Below are 16,747 nucleotides of genomic sequence, written 5' to 3' on the forward strand. Positions count from 1 at the left end.
CACGCACACGCACACGCACACACACACCATATTGGGTGATTAACATTCAGCAGCCCTGAGCAGAATGGATTGCTGAAATCCCAGAGTCGTTCACAAAGAAGCTCTGGCTCCTCCCCCTACCTCATCAAAGTCTCTCTAGCCTGCCTTATGACAGTGGTCAAATGGTCACTTTGGTGACCACCTGTGTTGTGTTTATCATCTATGGAGTCACTGCTCTGGAGGACTGAGAATCATATATTTCAGACAGGAGATGCTCAGCCAGGGGAGAATCTTAGCTTCTTACTCAAGAAGGGTGCTCAGGCCTCTGCCTATGCCAGGCTGTGTACCTGGGGACAGGCTTGTTGGTGTTCATGAACGGAAATGGATGTAGGGGGAAATTACAGGTGGGGAGGAATTCCTAGTTTGCTTTCTATTGCTGTGATAAAACACTCTGACCAAAAAAAGCTTGGGGAGGAAAAGGTTTATTTGGCTTACACATCCTGATTACAGTTCACTCTTTTGGGAAACCAGGGCTGGATCTTAGGGTGTAACTTAGAGGCAGGAGCTGAAGCACAGAGGAACACTGCTTACTGGCTTGCCCCTGTGGCCTGTGCTCAGTCTGCTCTCTTATACAACCCAGTACCACCTATCCAGGGCTGGCACTACCCACAGTGGGCTGGGCCCTCCTATATCACTCAACAATCAAGAAAATGCCTCCCAGATATGTCTGTAGGCCAATCCAATAGAGGAAATTACCCAATTAAGTTTCCTCCTTCCCAGGTGTGTCAAGTAAACAACTGAAGTCAACCATGACAGGAGGTGAGGAAACAGACACCAGGATTTGGAGGAGATGTGAATAGGCCAGGGAAGGCTTGAACTCAGGACAGGGAGTAAAAGAGTTTTAACCTCATTCCCTGGCACATGGACCAGAGGGAGGAAGGTCCTGTAGGCATGGTGATTATCCCAACGGGCTCTACCTGCTGGGAAAGAGAAGTTGCCCTTTCCATCACTGTTTTCTGTTTTTCGTATTTCTCCTCATCCATCTCTCCCTCCTTTCTCTCCCCTCGTTCCTTCTTTCTTCATCTCCACCCATCTTCCTTCCCCTCTCCTTCCTCTCCTCCTTCATCTCATCCTGTTTCCTTGCTTTTTTGTAGCCGTGCCCCCCCAAAGCAGAAACAGTGGTAAACATTTATCAGAAAGGTTTTAATTAAAATGTTAAACACTCGACTACAGCCTGAGCCACTTTCCCAGCACTCTACCCATCCTTGCAGCAGTTATTATTTAACATAAAGCAATGCCATTCCTGCACCATATATGAAAGATCAACATATTAATGGAAGGTAATTATTCCATAGCCCCGTGGACACTGCAATGGGATGTCCCCAGAGTGCTGGGTTAACTGCACCTACCTAGGTGCCCCTGTCCTTCCAAGACCCCTGCGTGGAGACAGGTGGCCAGGAACTCTTCTTAGAATTTCCATCCTAATTAGAAAACACCAAAGCTGGAGAAGGAGAGTTGTTGGAGCAAGGTGTGGTGTCGGGAATTCTTTCTAGGCAAGGGAGGGTAGCTTATGAGGGAAGAAATGGAAACTCCACATAGTGTGGGGAGGGCAGTTGAGCATAATTGCTAGTGAGTGGTTTTCAGCAACTGACACAAATCACACATACTAGAAGCGGATGCTGTTGTCTTCCAGATTAAAAGGTTGGCATGAGCAGTGGACCAGGATAAGAAGAGAATTGAGAATGGAGTGGGGTCTGCTGGAGGGGCTGAGCCCTGAGTGTATGCATGCATCCATTCACCTGTGTGTATGTATGTGCACGTTCATGTGCCTATACACATGCATGTATATGTGAACATGGAGGCCAGAGGTCTACACTGGGGGTATTCTTCAGTCCCTCTCTGGTGTGCTTTCTGAGATAGGCTCTCTCAATAAATCTGGAGATAGCTGATTCAGCCACTGGCTGGCCAGCAAGTCCCAGGGATCCTCCCGTCTCTGCCTTCCCAGTATTTGGACCACAGCATGCACTACTATACTTAGCATTTTCCCCATAAGTTCTAAGAGACTGAATCAAGGTCTTCATGCTTGCAGGGCAAACACTTTACTGACTGAGCCATCTCCTCAGCCCTTATCCATTTCTTCATTCATTCATTTATTCATTCACTTTCACATGAGCAGTGTGGCAAGTACTGTGTCATAGTGTGTGGGACACAGCTACAAACAAACAGTCCCTGGTTTCCAGCAACAATCTGACATCCCATTAGCTACATGTGCATCTGGTTTCTGGTCAGTTTCCCTGAAACAGGGACTTTGTGTTCTCAGCACAATTAAGGTAGAAGTCACCAGGAAGATGGGAGCTATGGGAGGCACAGCGAACAGGACCAGTTATTTCCTCCAACTGCATTCACCACTCACCCCGAGACAGAGAGGCAGAGATCCCAACATCAGATCTGAAGGCATTTGGTGCCATAGTTAGTTCATATGTCTCCTTGTATAGCTGGGAGACTGAACCCAGAACAGGGAACCACACTGCCTCTGGGCCACACAGTTTGGGATCAAAACAGGACAAATTCCATAGACATGCCTATAAGGATGTGAAAGCTAATATTGTTTTTTAAGTTATTGTGTGGCATGGTTTGGGTTACGTGAGCATGTGTGTGTATTTAGTGCACACTTCCATGCAGAAGTCAGAGAACCACTTTTGGGGGTCAGTTCTCACCTCCCAGGGCACCAAGCATCTAGCAAGTGGTTCAGAACCCTCCATCGTGTGGGTCCCAGGGATTGAACTCAGGAGGTCAGGAGGCTTGGTAGCAGACACCTTTACCAACTGAGTCACCTCACTGGCCCCCTGCTGCTTATTATTGTCAACTTAACAGTGTCTAGAATGCTTTAGGCAGAACATTTCTGGACATGTCCATGAGAGAGTTACTAGACTGGGTTGAGCTGAACAACCCACTCTTAATTCCATAGGCTCAGGTCCCAGACTGCATAAAAAGGAGAAAGCAAGCTGAACAGCAGCATTTATCTCCCTCTACTTTCTAACTATGTGTAGTGGTTTGAATGAAAATATCCCCCATAGGCTCCAAGTGTTTGGACAATTTGTCCCCAGATGATGGCACTGTTTTGGGAGGTCTTAGAAGGTGTGGCCATCCTGGAGGAAGCACGTCACTGGGGTGGGCTTAGAGAGTTCTTAAGCCTTGCCAGATCTCCAGTTGCTCTCTTGCTTCCTGTGCCTGCTTGAAGATGTAGAGCCTAGCTTCTGCTCCTCCTCCAGCCACCTCTGCCGCCATGCCTCCCCACCAAGATGGACTGTAATTCCCCTGGAACCATAAGTTTAAATAAATTCTTCCTTTCATAAGTCGCTTTGGTCAGTGTTTCTATCACAGCAACAGGAAAGTAATAATACACTACGGATGCAAATGACCTGCTGCCTCAAGCTCTTGCCACCAGCCCTCCCTGCCCACAGTGGACTGTACCCTTAACTATGAACCATGATAGACCCTCCTTTAAGTTGCTTTTAGTCGGATATTTTGTCACAGCAATGAGAAAATAACTAATGCAAGGAATGACAGTAAATGGGGTATTGCCTTAAGAGTGCACCCGTATCAATGCCTGGAGAAGCCAAGATTCCATCTGCCCAGCACGGGCACAAATACCAGGCACTGAGCAGGTGCTTTAGGACCTTGCTCAAGCTTAATAGGGACAAAAGAAAGTCTGAGTCAGATCACTTTCCCAGGGTTGGCCTGATTATGGGCCTGGAGGCCAGACCTCAGGCCAGAAATTATGGTTCAGGGACTTGAAATGAAAAGGTATGTACCTAGGATTTAATCCTCAAACCGAGTGTGTGGGGTGGGGGCTGGAGAGAGAGAGAGAGAGAGAGAGAGAGAGAGAGAGAGAGAGAGACAGAGAGACAGAGAGACAGAGAGAGAAATCTTCACAAAATAGTGACTGTGTTTTGGGGTTATGAAGTAGAAAGAGGTTGGCTTTGTTGATGATGCAGATCTCAGAGAATTGCAATGGAGTGGGAGAAGATCAACAGACCCCAGTTCACCTCATCTGTAAAATGGGTATACAAACATTTCTCCTAGGGCTGTAGAGATGGCTCAGTGGTTAAAAGCATATACTGTTTTTGTAGAGGACCTGAGTTTGGTCCCCAGCACCTATATCGGTTAGCTCACAACTGCCTGCAACTCCAGTTCAAAGTGGATCTGACACCTCTGGCCTTTGTAGACACCCATACTTCTGTGCACATACCCACATACAGATAATTTAAAATAAAATAAAATCTATACATAATTAAAAATAAAATCTAAAAGGATATCTGTCATCTCTAGAAGATAAAGACTGAGGAGAGCATTAGAGTTAATGGAGAGTGTGATCCAATAACACAGATCAATGAAAGATGTCACTTTGGGCCAGCAGGACAAATGCCATCACTTTATAAACAGTCACCACACAAGCTGGGACCAGTGACCTGGGAGCTTCAGAAACAGGCAACAAACGGTCTTTGGGCTATTTATTTTTTAAATAATACTTCTATTAATTCTTTGGGAATCTCATACAGTATATTTGAATCATATTCACCCTCCCCATCTCCTCTCAGATCCACCCCACCTCCCTACTTCCCCCTACCCCAACTTCATGTCCTCTTATTTTTTAAACACCTATTGAGTCTAATTTGTGTTCTCCAAATACCCCTGGGTGTGTGGCCATCCCCAGGAGCATGGTCTACTTACCAGGCATCACACTCTTAAAGAAAACTGACCTTCCCTCTCTCAGCACCTTTCAATAGCTCTTCAGCTAATGGTGGGGCTTCATGCTCACCTCCCCATCCATCCTAGGATTTTGTCTGAATTGAACTTAAACAGGTCTCATGTGTGCTATCACCACACTGTGAGTTCACATGTGCCATTGCCCTGTTATGTCTGGAAAACAGTATTTCGTGTAATCATCTCATCCACCACTTCTGGCTCTTACAATCTTCCATCCCTCAATTCTGTGGTGAGCCTTGAGCTTCACTCCCTTGGGGGAGGGGAGTGATATAATGCCTCATTTAGGGCTAAACATTCCATAGTCTCTTATTTTCTGGACATTGACCAGTTTGAGGTCTCTCTGTTAATTGCAATCTACTGCAAAAAGAAACTGATGAGAGTTGAGAGACGCACTAATCTATAGGTAAAATGATATGTTATTAGGAGTTGACTTAATACTATGCTTATTTAGCAGAGTAATAGTAGTAGTAGGCTGTCCCCTGGGGTCTATGACCTGTCTAGTTATAGATTCTTGGCTCCAATAATGGTGCCAGTTATGGGCTCCTTGGGCCATTTTACTATTCACAGGCAATCTACTAATATAATCCCTCACTTGCAGAATGTGGGAAATAAACACATTTTCCAGTACAAGGCATTAAAACTGAAAGATTCAAGAGGGAAACAGCATATCCTTCACTTCCAATTTACATACCAAAAGTGTATTTATCTCTGTCATACATGTACTCCATGCATCTCACTGCCACGTAGCAGAAGATTCAAGTAGGGAAGGGCACATTGATTTTTTTTTTTCCTCAAGACTTTCAGCTCTCGGGGAACTTATAGCCTGAGTGGGACACAGCCTGTCCTCATGGAACCCCAGTCTGAGGGAGACACTGCCCCATCCTCAGGGACCCCAAGTCTGAGGGAGACATGACCTGTCCTCAGGGACCTCCAGTCTGAGGGAGACATGACCTGTTCTCAGGGAGCCCCAGTCTGAGGAAGACCCACCCTATCCTCAGGGAGACATGACTCACCCTCAGGGAACCCCAGTCTGAGTGGGGCACTATCTCCTATGATCCCCATTCTAAAGGAATATAGCCTTGCCTTGAGATACTACACATTTGATGAAAGGCATGTGAGGGATACAGAGAATACCAGAAAGGATTTAAGAGCTGTTATAGTAGGCAATATTGTACTGACAGAGCTATGTACACTGCAGAATGACGGCACATGGCTTATACCAAGTTCACACTAGGACTCCAAATGGTGCCCAGTCCCAGCCCACTCCCTCCTCTGCGGCCTCTCCAAACTTCCAGTCTCATGCTGCATTCAGGCAGTACATGGTTACAGACCTTTCTTGGATCAATTAGTATTCTAAACATGAAATTAATTTATCCTACAAATATGAGAACCTAGTAATTTGTTTTACTTTTATTTTATTGTCAGATAGGATTCATTTTCTACATGATTTTATGGTTGGATAGGATTCATTAGAAATTTTTTCCCCAACTTGTTCTCTTAAAAATAAGCCTCTCATCCTGCACAGCTTGGACTGAGCTTGCCTTGACTTTTCCTTTGAATATTCCTGATAGTCCTCATTCCCACCCAAGGTGCATCAACACAGTCCCTGGGGCTGCTCCTCAGTTTCACTTTAATTTCCAACTCCAAGAGCCAGGTATGGATGGAGATAAATCTTGTAAAAACTCCTATAGTGGTGCCTCTGCTGATGGAGTTGTATAGAGAGTTATTGTGGCCTAGGTTCCTTATTTTACTTACTGACAGCAAGACCCTGACTCTCTCAGAATAACAATGGTCATTTATTTAACATCCATTCTGACCAGGTGCAGGACCTGGTCACTTAAACTAGCTATCTGTTTTCCCTGTGTATGTATTCACACTAATGGGTGCACACACATGGGCATGCATGTACTCTTGTGTGGGTACAGGTGCACTTGTGTGGAGGTCAGAGGAAAATCCAGGTGTCAATCTTTAGGCACATTCCACTTTTTAAAAGAATTTTATTTTATGTGTATGAGTGTATTGCCTGCATGCGTGTAAGTGCATTCATGTTATGCATTGCCCGTAGAGGTCAGAAGAGAGTGTGGGATACCCTGGAACTGGAGTTATGAATGGTTGTTTGCCTTGTGGGCACTAGGAATAGAACCTGGGTCCTCTGCAAGAGCAGCCAGTGCTCCTAACCACTGAGCCATCTCTCCAGCCTCACATTCTACCTTTCGTTTGAGGCTGACTGGGCTGGAGCTAGCAAGGAGCCTAAGTCTCACGACTCTCTAGACCATTCCATCAGCAGAGGCCCCATTATAGGAGCTTCTACAGGATTTATCTTCAGGCTGGAGAGATGGTTCTTGCAGAGGACTTGGGTTCGATTCCCAGCACCCACACAGTGGCTAATGACCATCTATAACTCCAGTTCCAGGGACTCCAACTTCCTCTTCTGATGTCTGTGGGCATTGCGCAAGACAGGTACACTTATATACATGTAGACAATACACTCACACACATAAAATAAAAATAATAAATAAAATTTTTTTAAAAAAGATTCATCTCTATCTATACCTGGCTTCTTAGAGTGAAACCTGTGAGCTTCCAGGGATCTATCCCCTCTACCTCCCATCTCACCATCTCTGGGACTACAAGCATGTATCAATGCTCCCACGGTTTAAGTGATTTGAGGGGTTCCAAATTCAGGTTCTCTGTGTTTGAAAGGCAAGAACCTTACAGACTGAGCTGTCTCCCATCCCTGGCTATCTCTCTTACTTTCTCTTCTGCCTGTGTCCTCCCTGCCATGATTTGCTGAACTCAGACCCTGTAGAGGGGTATGCTTGGCCCATGTCTGAATAAAGCCCCAAATGCCCTCCCCAGTTGACCTTCAAAGTTGGCATCACCTCTGTCTTTTCCTAGTGACCTTGTCTAGTGACCTGTTCGCCAACCTCAGCTGCTCTCTCAAAATCAGCTCCCTGCAGGTGTCTCCTCCATTATTTAAGCAAAGGACTCTAGTAGCATCTCTCATCAGACTGACACCTCCCTGAGGACAGAGGCAAAAGCAGCTTCCTCTGGAGGTCACAGGCTCCATTGTATAAGGCAAGATCAGACTGTAATCACCCTGCAGACAGGGCTGTGCATACTTTGAGACAAGGATCTCCAGAGGCCGGCATGAGCCAGCATCACACTTCCCTCACACGGCCTTGGTCACCGTGTTCCATTTTCTCACTGTGCCCTTGCTTCCCTTTTTATAGCACAGACCCTGACTATAATTAATCATTGCATAATCGTCTATTTAATGTCTGTCTCCAGCTCTGGACTACGAGGGCAAGTGCATTCTGTTCACTGCTATTTCCCAGCACACTGGTACACCGACATCCCCGACGAGTACATGCCTACAGAATAAAAGAATGCAGCCTACCAGTTGCACACACACTCCTAGAGGGACCTGGAGTCAGTGTGTGAAATTCTGCAGGGCTGGGACATTTTCTATGTCATGCTGCATAGCTCCACATGGCCCTCCCAGTGGCTCCAAGATGGGCACCAGAAGGCAAGGGATTGGAGGCTGTAGGAAGCATGACCACCTGGATCTGCCACTCACTATGCTTCTCACCAGCTGGGCACGTGAGATGAGTGTCATGATTTCTCTGGACCTTGTCCATCAGTCAAAATGGAAAGCACAATAGCACCTGTTTCACATGCGTGGTTCTCATAATAAACATCACGCACTTAGGAGGGTATCCAGAACACAGTAGGCACCCCACGAGTACTGTTCCTGTCTTCTATGAGGACATAGAAGCTTCAGGAGGCTAACTAACATGCTCAAGGTCCAGAGCTAGCCATGTAGTCTACATTGAGACTCCTAGTTTGAACCCTGTTGGCCATCAGACTTTTCCCTTCTGTGTTAGAATTGGGCCATGCTGATTAAGCAGAATCAGGTCTGATATTCCAGCCTTGGAGAATCAGTGATGAATGGGTCTTGCTTGTGATGGACAGAAGAGGCAGGGCAAGAAGAAAGTAAGGCAAGAGTGGAGTTCTGGCCTCCAGAGGACTCTACTGTTTTATGTTGAGAACTATTGTCTCAAGATGAGCACAAAGTCCTAGCTGATCTGCCTCTCTCAATTCTTTGAACTCAACTCCTACCAGCCTCTAAATGACACAGGTCAAGGCTCACCTTAGCCTCAAGGCCTCTGCATTTCCTACTGCAAGAACAAGTCTCAAGACAATCAAGTTGCAGCTACAGTGGATAGTAAGAACATCAGGATTACCACCTGGCCCTTCTGTTTTGGGAGTGTCAGATGGTGGGGGGTGCGCTGAAGAGATAGCATTTGGTCAGCCTAGGTCCTCTGGGGAAAAGAAACCAAGGATATGAAAAAGAAAAGAAACCTGTGTGTGAAAATAGGGAGGAAGACAGAGGAGGCTGAGAGCTCTCCTGGCCCACAGTGTTACTCTGACATCTGAAGGGAAGTGGCGAAGTCAAACACAAGAACTCTTTTAAAAGTTAGGCTGATGGGGTAAGGTCAGCCGGGACTCTCAAGCCAAAGGCAGCAATCTCCATCTCACAAGAATGCTGCCTTTATATCCCAATCTCATCCCAGTCAACAGCTGGAGTGAGCCACAGAGAGGTCTCTCCGCAGCCTCTGTGCGGTGGTAGCTTCTGAATGTACCAGAGGGACTGTCAGTCAGCTGGGCTCCTAACAGAAGATCTGCAAGGTTATTTTCATGACTAGCAAAGGCCAGACTCCTACCTCTGAGAAACTGGTCCCTGGAGCCTTTGGGTTGATCTTCATTTTGAACTTGGCTAGATTTAGAATCACCATGGAAACACATCTCAGGGTGTGTCTATGAAGATGTTTCCAGAGAAGTTTAACTACAGAGGGAAGACCCACTCTGAATATGGGCAGAACCATCCCATGGCCTGGGGTCCTGGACAGAATAAAAAGGAGAAAGTGAGCCAAGCACCAGCATCCATCCCCTCTGCTTCCTGACTACAGATGGAATAGGACAAGCCACTTCATGTTTCTGCTGCCATGACTTTCCTACCATGATAAAATGTACATCCAAACTATGAGGCAGATTTCCAGAAGTGACCCATCTTCCTTAAGTTACTTTTGTCAGATTTTAAAAATATATTTTATTTTTATATGTATGAGTGCTTTATCTGCATGTATATATGCACCATGTGCATGCAGTGCCCATGGAGGCCAGAAGAGGGCATCAGATCCTCTGAAGCTGGAGTTACAGACAGTTATTAGCTGTCATGTGGGTGCTGGGATCTGAACTTGGGTCTTCTGTAAGAGCAACCAATGCTTTTAACTGCTGAGTCATCTCTCTCAGATAGTTTATCATAGCAACAAAACCCATAATTAATACAAAGGGCAACACTTTGCCCACCCTCAGTACCCTGTGAGTAAGATGCCCTGAAATTTCCTATATGGAGCACCCTAGCCTACAGCTGCTAGTGATGGGCTACTTCTGGCTAGAAGTCAGCATCTCAAGGGCTTGGGGTCACCTGTGAGAAAAGACAGGGACTTTTTTGGTGGGAGATAATGATCTCTGGTTGAGTGTGGTTGGAGAGACCTTTCCATCAAACCCTCCTGTGTCTTAATCTCAACCTATGTGCCATCATGGGAATATATCTAGGTCAAGACGTGCTAAGTCCTCAGTGGGTCTCAACACCACTCAGCACCAGCCACCACTACTCTTCCCTGGCATTTCAGGCCCATGGCTCTGGTCACTATGAGGCTCAAATAGCAAAAGGCCACTGGAAGCTGCCAGTCTAGAGTGAGGCTCCCCACAAGCCCTCCTGTCAAAGGGCCTCCCTGTCTCCTCTCCCTTCTCTGACCTGATGCTTCCTGACAGACACACTGCTTCTGATGCGGCCGTAATTTGCTGGTTACATAAGGCACGTCTTCACTGGTGGTGAGGCTCTCACTGGAGAGGCTCCAAATTAATAATCTATTATTCATGCCAGCCACAGTCTCTGCACAGACAGCGTCAAAGAAAAGAAAGGTACTTGTAGAGGAAAAGAGAAGAAAGGTGTCTGCTTAGGACCCAGCAGGGCCTTAGAACTGATGTCTTCTAAAGGCGCAGAGAGCAGGACAGATCCTGAGTGGGAGCCACCAACCCAGCAGAGCCTTCAGGGTGTCTCTGAGGAGTTTGCTTGCTTTGCTTCCTGCAGTCCAAAGTCGTTAGAAGAGTGAGAGACAGAAACAACCTGGGGCTGGAGAAGCTCCAGGGAGTTCACCATATGTGGGTAAGTCACGTGGGCCTTGGACGGGCATTGGATGAGCTCCCAAATGGTGAGCACCTTCTTAGCACTGAGGAGGGGCTGCAAGAGAAGACCTTTGAAAAGGGAGAACATATTGCCTCCCACAGACTTCCCAGTCTGAGAAGACACAACTCTGTCCTCAGGGGCTGTCATTCTGAAGGGAACACGGTCTATCCTCAGGGAGTCCTACTCTGGGGGTGACATGGCCTCACATCAGGGAGCCCCAGTCTGAGGAGACATGGCTTGTCCTCAGGGAGTTTCAGATTGAGGGAGACACAGCCTGTCCTCAGGGAGCTGCAGTCTGAGGAGACATGGCCTGTCTTCAGGGAGCCCCAGTCTTGGTGGATACAGTCTGTCTTCAGGGAGTTTCAGTCTAGGGGGACATAGCCTGTCCTCAGGGAGCCCCAGTCTGAGGGAGACATGGCCTGTTCTCAGGGAGCCCCAGTCTGAGGAGACATGGCCTGTCCTCAAGGAGCCCCAGTCTGAGGAAACACGGCCTGTCCTCAGGGAGCCCCGGTCTGAGGAGACCTGGCCTGTCCTCAGGGAGCCCCAGTCTGAGGAAGCATGGCCTGTCTTCAGGGAGCCCCAGTCTGAGGAGACATGGCCTGTCTTCAGGGAGCCCCAGTCTGAGGAGACATGGCCTGTCTTCAGGGAGCCCCAGTCTGAGGAGACATGGCCTGTCTTCAGGGAGCCTCAGTCTGGGTGGTTATGGCCTATCCTCAGGGAGCCCCAGTCTGAGGAGACATGGCCTGTCCTCAGGGAGCCCCAGTCTGAAGAAGACATGGCCTGTTCTCAGGGAGCCCCAGTCTGAGGAGACATGGCCTGTCCTCAGGGAACCCCAGTCTGAAGAAGACATGGCCTGTTCTCAGGGAGCCCCAGTCTGAGGAGACATGGCCTGTTCTCAGGGAGCCTCAACCTGGGTGGTTATGGCCTGTCCTCTAGAAGCCCCTGTCTGAGGGAGGCATGGCCTGTCTTCAGGGAGCCCCAGTCTCCTGATATAGAATAGTCCTGCCCCCAAGGCTCCTAAGCTATACCATACTCAGTCCTTGTTCCCCCAGACTCTGAAAGCATGTTTTCTGTGTATGGCAGAGGAAATGTTCACCATTATCCAATAGAAAGTAGAAGGTAAGGGTGAAGAAACGCAACAACATCTAGAATGCCCCTTGTAAATTTCAATGGGAAAACACTATGGAGTCATTTGTAGGAATTACATTTTACTTAGAGGAAAACGAAGCTACGATCTTCAGACGAATGCAGCAAAGAGGACATATCCATTTAATTCTGATCCCTCTCAAAAGTCTAAAATGTGAGTGAAAGAAGAAATAAATGGAGATAATTAGCAACTCTAAGGAAATTAAAAAATAGTCCGAGAAAGAAAAAAAGTTTTCATATACAGCCCTTTCATAAACAGTATTTAACAATACATAAATGCTAATGAAAATGTACTTATTTTTAATAAAAACATGAGATGAAACTGTCTTGGGAGGCTGTTAGGGAGGCTGATTATATTGTCCAGGTGTGATGAGGGAATCGATACAAGTATGCTGTGTTCAAACTTGATAGTGTCAGTAAAGCAACAGATAATGTCTCAAAGTAAAACCTGAAGAGCCAGCATCAGGGGAGTAAGCTGAGGGTGTGTCTCAGCTGCCAGAGTGCCTGCCTAGCATGTACCAAGCTGTTGAGTTCCTTCCCCAGCACCCCATGAACTGGGTGTGGTGGCACATGCCTGCAATTCAGGCACTTGGAAGGCAGCAGAAAAGGATCTGAGGTTCAAGGTCACCTCAAGTGAGTTCAAGGACAGCGTGACCTATGTGAAAGCCCATCTCAAAACAAACCACCGCCACAAAACTTACAAGAAATAAGTACCACAAGGAATAGCTAAAGAAGCGAAGGGCGGCCCTTGAGGAGAGCAGCTCTGGGGACGGTTTGCTACCAGGTACTGTTCTCCGCATTATAAACCGATTTAACTCAAGTGTATATAAAACTCTCATGAAAATCAAGATCGACCGACTTGTTGATGGAAAGGAGGCTGTCAAAGGTCTGCTCTCTGGCAACCAATAAGAGGTCATATTGTTAATGCAATCAAAGGATAGAGCATTTGAGAGGAGAGGCACCCGGGGTAGACAGTTGGCCACCGTTGCGACAAGCCTGCTTTGAGATGACAAAAAATGCTGTAGCCTGTCCTACCCCAGCACACACTGGGCAAATGATATAGGACAGAAATGGGAGGAATTGGCTCCTGTTTGGACACATCAGCTCAGACGTTCACCGAGAGAAGAGGCCAGTGGCTCAGGTAAGAATACCGCCTCTTTCAGTCTTTAATGTCATGAAGAATCAAATTATTTTTGTCTATTTTATCTTGGTCCTTTTGGGCTGTTATAGCAAATAGCACAAACTGGGTCATTTATGAAGGATAGTTGTGTATTGCCCGTGGATCTGAAGGCCATCAAGTTCAAGCTCAGGATGTCAACAGGTTCTGTGTCTGTTGAGCAGACAGAGAATAAATAGCATAAATAGTCACATAAATAACACAGTCTTCATCTTGTCGCCGAGTGGAAGGGGCACTCATAGCATCTGTGAGAGTGAAGCCCTCATGGGCCAAAAGGCTTTTTAAAGGCCCCTGCCTCTTAAAGCAATAGCAGCAGAAATTTGCTTCCAACATCTGGAACTTAGGAAGAGCAAGCACCCAGATTGTACAACAGGTGGATTGAGGTGTGGGGGACCGAAACATGAAGATGAGAGAAGGCCCTCTCAGTCCAACAGCATTCTTGTCCCTTTGTAGTCCAAATAGAGTTTGGAGAATTAAGCGTTCAAAGAGCAAAGGTAAACAAGCAGGCCCAGAGTGCTAAGCCCAGGTGGCACTTGGAAGTCACCAGAACAATGGTCTAAAGAAATACTCATAAATATTCATGCCCAGTCCTATACAACTGAATTTAAATTTTCTTTGTTTTTTCCCTTGGGTTTTTTGAGACAGGGTCTCCCTTGTAGCCCCATTTGGCCTGGAACTCACTATGCAAACTAGGCTGGCCTCCATCTCCTAGAGCTCAACCTGTCTCTGCCTCCCATGTTCTAGGATTAAAGGCGCACACCACCATCCCCAAGTAAATTTATTCTTTTGAAACAAGATTTCCTTATGTAGTCATGGCTGGCCTAGAATTCTCTGTATAGACCAGGTTGACTTCAAACTGATAGCAATCCTCCTGCCTCTGCCTCCCAAGTGCTGAGATTATAGGCTTGCACTTACATGCCTGGTTTATATGTTGCTGTCATCAAACAAGACAAGGGCCTATGCATGCTAGGCAAGTACTCTACCAGCTGAGCCACATCCTCAGCCCTGAAATTTACTCATTTTTGTGCTAGTTTATAGAATATGCAGTGCTGGGATTGAACCTAGGGGCTGTGCATGCTAGGCAAGCTCTCTAAAAGCTGAGCCACATCCTCAGCCTTGAGTTTTTAAATTTGTGTGCTAGTCTCCAGGAATTCTCATGGTCCCACACCGGGCTAGCTCTGGCCCTCCTAAATCAAACAAAGTCCACATTCCACTTCTCAATGCACACTCTCCCATGGGCATCAGGGAAGGCTGGGAGGTCTACAAGAGGATGGCCTCTGAAGTTGCAGTGGTTTAAAAACAAAGACTTGTTTAGTGTTCACAGGAAGTCCACTGTGGGTCAGCGACTCCCCAGGGCAGCCGTCCTACCCTGCTTTCATCTCAACCTCTGCTTCCATGGTTACCACGGCCAGAGAGAAAGCCCTGGGACCCTTGTACAGGTAATTATATGATGTTCACTTACTACTTCCAACTGCCACCCATGGGCCACAGTGAGCCACGAGACCCCTTCTAAAGGCAACTACGGGAAGTGACAGAATGCCGTTTTCTCCTATTTCCCCAAACAGGAAAATCTGATATGGATAAAACTAGTGACACCTTCCCAACCCCTCATGCCACCCTTGCTGTTCTTGCCTGAATTCCCTCAGCACCCCCCGAGGCCTGACTGAACCCTATGCCCTCCTCCAAGGCACCCTTGACTGCTTCTTCCTTTCTGGAGCCCCTTGTGCCTTGCCACCGACTGCTCTCATTATCTGTAGGAAACATTTGGCACTTACAATTCATTAAGCATTTTTCAGAGTCTTTACATTTTCTCCATGGTGAATAATTTAATCTACTGGACTTTAGGCAAAGTAACAAGAGGGAACTGCTGTTTGGGCCCGCAGAGAAGAATTTAACAGCAAAGTAGCAGGAGGGTTGGCGCCTGGGGGACAAGCTCCATGACTTCTGAGCTCTTGTGTTCAGTGCCCAGGCTGAGGGTTAAAATTACAAACGTGCCCTGGAACTTTGAAAAGATTGTTTTCAAAAAGTTCCACATTCTGAGAAGCTTGGACTTAAAAAGGGAACACGGGTAGAGAGTCGGGCATCTCTACAGGAGGAGACTGACCTGAGACCTGCTAATTATTGTAATGAGGGAGTAAGGAGGACTGAAAGGGACCAAGGTTTCCATAGGAAGCCTACCAAGGAGCCTGGGACTTTAAAGGACACAGACAAAGCCTGGGAGGTGAAGGGCACTGAATCCTTAGAGCACACATTGTGTATGGTCCTGTAGTTTCCATATAGCACTATAATGATCCTACTGAAATGCCACTTATTTTCATTTAACCAATATAAAATACTTAGTATGTACCAGGTACTATGATGTGTTGAATGAGTCCATTTGTTGTGGCTATAACAGAATATCTGATGCTGGTGTTTTATAGAGAAATGAGTTTTATTTGGTCCATACTGTCAAAGGATAAAAGTCCAAAATTAAAGGAGTCCCCCATCTGTTTAACCTTTGATGAAGGAACCCTCCCCTGACACACACACCCGGTCTCCCAACCTGGCTGGGTCACAACATAGCTGAGAAGTAGAAAGGAAAGGTTCTGATTGTGGAAGGAAGCAAGGCTGTGGTCTAGCCTTGCTTTATAACAGCACACGCTCAATTGAGCAAACGAACTCCTCCCTCCAGAATGAATTTCTTCCGAAGATGGTACTCTCAAGATCTCAGTATCTTCCACAAGGATCTACTAATTAAAGTTTCTATGAATGTGGTGTGAGGGAAGCTTGTGACACTTATGAAGCAAACAGTTGAATAGCTTCAGGAAGTCCCTGGAATTGACCAGGTTCACTAGGCCCCTCCTCTCCCAGAGTACTGAGAGGCACCCTCAAACCAGACAAGCTGTCTTCTCTGGAAGGGGCAGAGACCAACTGAGCTGCCTCTAACTCGTGCAGTGAGAAACAGGTTTCCTGTTTCCATGAGCTGTCACTTTGCTTCGGGAAGCTTTTAGTGATGCCTCTGTTTGTGAGTCACTTCTGCTCCTGTGAGTAAACCTTCCCGTACTCCTGTAAATAACCCCAGTAAAACTCATTAGGCCACCAAGTTAGACTTTGGTGCCATCTTTACTTTGGTCTGTTGTTAGTTCCCTATGTGGGGTATGCCCCCACCCCCACCCCCACGTGCAGTGAGAAACAGGTTTCCTGTTTCCATGAGCTGTCACATTGCTTCGGGAAGCTTTTAGTGATGCCTCTGTTTGTGAGTCACTTCTGCTCCTGTGAGTAAACCTTCCCGTACTCCTGTAAATAACCCCAGTAAAACTCATTAGGCCACCAAGTTAGACTTTGGTGCCATCTTTACTTTGGTCTGTTGTTAGTTCCCTATGTGGGGTATGCCCCCACCCCCACCCCCCAGAGCAGTGTCACACAACAACTACCCTGGA

The sequence above is a fragment of the Nannospalax galili genome, unplaced genomic scaffold (assembly GCF_000622305.1).
Source record: "Nannospalax galili isolate Female #2095 unplaced genomic scaffold, S.galili_v1.0 scaffold1318, whole genome shotgun sequence".
NCBI lineage: Eukaryota > Metazoa > Chordata > Mammalia > Rodentia > Spalacidae > Nannospalax > Nannospalax galili.